This window comes from Fukomys damarensis, unplaced genomic scaffold (genome assembly GCF_012274545.1).
Source record: "Fukomys damarensis isolate Sample0158 unplaced genomic scaffold, DMR_v1.0_HiC HiC_scaffold_1, whole genome shotgun sequence".
NCBI lineage: Eukaryota > Metazoa > Chordata > Mammalia > Rodentia > Bathyergidae > Fukomys > Fukomys damarensis.
In genome coordinates, this window is record NW_022900913.1 from 70,317,236 (window position 1) to 70,321,600 (window position 4,365).

The 4,365-nt window shown below is 46.0% G+C and overlaps 1 long non-coding RNA gene across 3 annotated transcripts in view; it reads right to left on the minus strand.

Moving 5' to 3' along the window:
* Positions 1–384: 384 nt before the first annotated feature.
* LOC109117971 overlaps positions 385–4,365 on the minus strand; it is a 7,731-nt gene continuing 3,750 nt past the window's right edge. The window contains exons 3-4 of one of the 3 annotated variants that reach the window (XR_004516495.1): positions 3,131–3,938; positions 385–597 (exon numbers count right to left, since the gene is read on the minus strand). This is a non-coding gene — a long non-coding RNA (uncharacterized LOC109117971). Of the gene's footprint in view, positions 598–1,960; positions 3,939–4,365 lie in introns of those variants that run through there. The other 2 variants (XR_002025280.2, XR_004516492.1) reach the window with 2 other exon arrangements.

Consider the following 4,365-nt stretch of genomic DNA (forward strand, 5'->3'; position numbering starts at 1 on the left):
CACATGGGTCTCTCCAGCTTCCCTGGACTTGTTGATTGCCCTCTGGTGGTGTCATTTCATTGCCAACCCTACTGTTCCTGTCATGCTTGGAGTCCAGGGCTTGAGCCCAAGTAGGAGGGAGGCTGGTTCCCTTTGAGTCTTGACTTCCTGTGCACTTTCTCACAGCTGATCAATCCTCTTGGTCATGGGTTCTCTGGGATTAGAAAAGTTCCCTGGCTGGGCATCCTAGGGGCTTCCTGTGTCCGACACTTGGCACTTGGGACCACAGTGCCATTCACACAGTAGCCACACTTGGCCTCACCCTGTGCCATTTCTTAGGCCGGGCTGGCCCCACCATCTGAAGGATCTGAGGGATGGTATGTTTGTGTTTGTTTGCCGCCATTTTGAACCACAGGGTTGGAACATATTTAGTGTGCAGTTTATTCATTGCTGTTTTAAGCTCACTGATGAACAAGCTGCTTCCTTTCCCCCTGGCAGGGAAGCCTTTTCGGATGGCGCCTTAGTCGTTTTTAACAGGCTCCCAGGAGGTTTTCAATGGCTTGCCTTCATTTCCAGTGTACAGTGTCCCAGGATCTTCTTAGGAGTTTTCTGTTGTTTCTAAAGAGAAATGGTGTTAGGCACAAAAACTAGGTACCAGCTGTGTGGGTTACCATTCTGTCCATTAAGAAATAATTCCTTTTTTTTTTTCTTCTTTTCTTTTTCCATTGTTTATTGGTACATTTCAGGTATATGATATGAAGACCTTTGTCTTTGGGAATTTGTACTTTTATATGGTATATTTTGGTTCTTATTTTTTTCCCCATGCCCCTGACCTCCCTTCAACCCCTTCATCCCTCCCTATTTAAAAGACTTTGTTTCCAGTTTTTTCTTTTCTCATATTTATCCTTTTCCCTTCTTTCCTTTCTCCTACTCCTCCCACTTCCCCTTCCTCATTGGACCTTTTCTTCCTATTTCACATTATCTATTATACATTTTGATCCTTACTTACACTTTCAGTTTCTCACACCAGAGAAACTATTCAGCATTTACACAAGTATGTTCTATGCTTCCCTTTTTATGAGAACATGATTGAAAGTTTGTCTTGATATTTCAGTTTAGTAATACAGGCCTTCACCTGAACATTTTAATTTTCTCTAACATTAAAAAAAATCTTGCTTTCTAGTGGCATTAACTAATTTGCTTTATCTTTAGCTATCTATATTTTGGAGAACAATTATAATTTTATTTTGCACTTAATTTTGTGTTAGGTTATGCCTTCATTCTGGATATTAATCAGATTACTACATTTTAAAGCCATTTGATACAACTCCTCTCTGTAAAATTATGCCACCTACACATTAAGCTCATTTGTTTCACTCCATTTAAGTCAATGTTCCTCAATTTTTGACAGTGCCTTAAAAAGTGGTTTTTTTTATTTGAGTTTTAAAATTCTGTAAGATGAGTCCAAGTCATATCTACCCACCCAGAAGAGAGGGTGGGCTCTGAGAACCCCAGCTCCCCAATCCTCACCCCCTGCCCCGCCCTGCCACATAGGTAACTATATTTGTTGTCCCTGCTTATTCTATCATTTGTTTCCTTTCAGTCTAAACAAACACACATGGGTACAAACATACCCATGGCCCTCCCAAAATAAGTGGCTGATGTGCTGTGCCTGGGTCTCCCCATGTACTGGTAATCTGGCCCTGGAAGGAATGGAGAAGGGACCTCGTCCCTTTCTACAGCTGTATAGTAGTCCACAGCAAGGAGGAGCCCAGGGGTTCCCATCTCTGCAGACCCATTCTTGCTCCTCACACACTGCCATTCACCAAACCACTAGTGATTGTGACAGACAGTGCCATGGCTACCATACAGGTCCAGTAGCAACCACATGGGATAAGCACTAGCTCAGAGTTTGGAGAAGTCTAGTCACGTGCTACAGATCTGGGAAGAGTACGCTTTAACCTCTAAGGCCAGACTTCCCAACATCAGCAACTCCACTGAGACTGCTCCCTGCTGTGCCAACAGGAGGGCTCTTCCAACCCCACCTGGCAGGAAGTGGAAACAGATGGCTGATTCACCTGGCTCTAATGACTTCTGGGAAGCCAGACCTATGACAAGCAGGAGGAGGAGCGCTTACCTGGCGCTTCAGTCACTTTCTCCTTGCTGAGGCACAATACCTTACACCCACAATTCAAGGGAGAAGAGATTTATTTTATTCACAGTTTATAGAGTTGTCAGTCCATAGTCTACTAGTTTCAAGACAGGATGGCTTGGCAAAAGAATGGAGAAAGATAGCAGTGTATTACAAGGCAGACAGGAAGTAGAGAGTGATTAAGGAAAGAGCCAGGAGGGGATGAATCTTCCAGACCACACCCCCACACATCTCTTCTGATCAGACCCCATCTCCTAATTCCAAGTCAGCTCTAAGCCCCGTAATCTAATCACTTTCCAAAAGCCCTGCCTCTGAGTGCAGGAGGCTCTTGGGAGACATTGGATGGAAGCCAGAACATCTGAGCTGGTGCCTGACTCCCTGAGGTTAAGCCTGAGCGTCACCTGTGGATAGCTCTGGAACCTAGCTGTCCACAACCTCAGAGATGGAAAACCAGGTACCTGCTTGTGCTGATGCTCAGGAAGAGCTCTGTATTTGTGAGTTGTAACTGTCAGTATGAAATCTGCAGCAGGCATGAACAGGATGGGTGGGCTTTGAACCCAAGATCTCCAGAGAGGAGGTGGTCACTGCAATCAGTGCATTTCCCCCTTCAGAGAACCCTGGACAAGTCCTGCACTTCAAGGTCACAATGAAGCAGGGGGTCAGTGCTGGGGAGCCCTTGGAATGGGAGGGGATCATACCCAGCACCTTTACCAGGTATGCAGAGTACTGGCTGCTGCATAGAAACTCTCAGAGCTGTGTTACGAGACCCAGCATAGCCCATGCACAAAGCTGGCTGGCTTCTGCGTGACCTGTGCCACGAAGAACAGAAAGAGGGCAGAGTGCTGAACACGCAGCTCAGCATGGGTGCTAGAAGAAGTGTCCCCACCCTCCTTTCTTCATTAGCAGAAAGAGTAAATTAAGAGCCACATACATCACAGCAAACAAGGACAACAGTACCAGTAGATGACTCAGGAAATGGCTGCCTGTGCTCCTGCTTACCATCTGGGCTCCAAGGGATTCCTGATGGAGGAACCTGGTCCCGTGCCAGGAGTTCTCCACCTTGCTTCCAAGGTGGTCCCACGGAGTGGAGATACTGGGCAAGGGGAGTTGGTGACCAGAGAAGGTCTGGCTTTGTCCTATGTGACAGAGTCATTTTAAATCTCCTGATGGGCACATTCAAACACAAAAAGGAAATGTGAAAACAAGTTTTAACAGTAGATCTTATGAAACTCAAAATAACCCAAAGTACCAATGCTCCTCAACTTACAGTGGGCGATGGCCCAACAGACCCATGGGGAAGCTGAACTATCTAAGTCAGAACTGCACAGAATGTGCCTAACTCACCTACATCACTTTTGAGCCATCATAAGGGGGAGAGCTGGTAGAGACCCTTTTAGGTCAGGAGTCACCTGCATAATCTTTTTTTTTTCAGTGGAGGGTAATGGGATCAAACTTGGAACCTTGTGCTTCAGAGGCAGGCAGCAGCACCACTGAGCTAAATCCCTGGTCCATCTACATGATCATTTTAACATGTAGTCCATGCAAAACATGATGAGCTGTTTTGTGGAGTATTTTTAATGCTGTCTTTGAATCCATATGCATTTCAGTTTGTCTCAGTATAGACTCACCACATAAGCACTCATTAGCACAGATGGTTTTATGGCTCAGGTAGAGAAGGATCCTCAAGTCTCTCATGCTCTCAGAGGCTGGGTTTGGGAGGTGCTTGGATCATCCAATATGATGTATTCACTGGTGAATCCATCCACTGATGTGTTCTGCAGCCGAGTGGGCTGTTAGTACGTGGGGTCTGGTTGGAGGAGGCAGTCACTAGGTGTGGCCTAGAAGGGTTTATCTCCCTCCCCGGCTCCCCACCCACCTCTCTACTTCCTGACCACCATGATGTGAGCATCTTTCCTCCATAACAGGCCCTTCCATCATGCTGTTCCTGCCTTGGAGCCATCCCGCTATGACTGAAACCTCTAAGTGCAGGCAGCCCAACTGCACCTCTCCTCCTTTAAGTTGTGTGTGTGTCAATAAGTGTACCCCAGTGAGGAGACAGTGTCCAAGACAGATGATCCATGTCCATTGGTGATGAGTGGCTCCACAGCTGAGATCAGCCAGCTGTGGTCCCTGAACCAAATCCAGCAGTAAGCTAAGAAGGGTTTCCTCCTATTCCCATAGTTGGAGGAAAAATCAAACACCACTTTTTTTTCTTTCTTTTTTTTTTTTTTTTT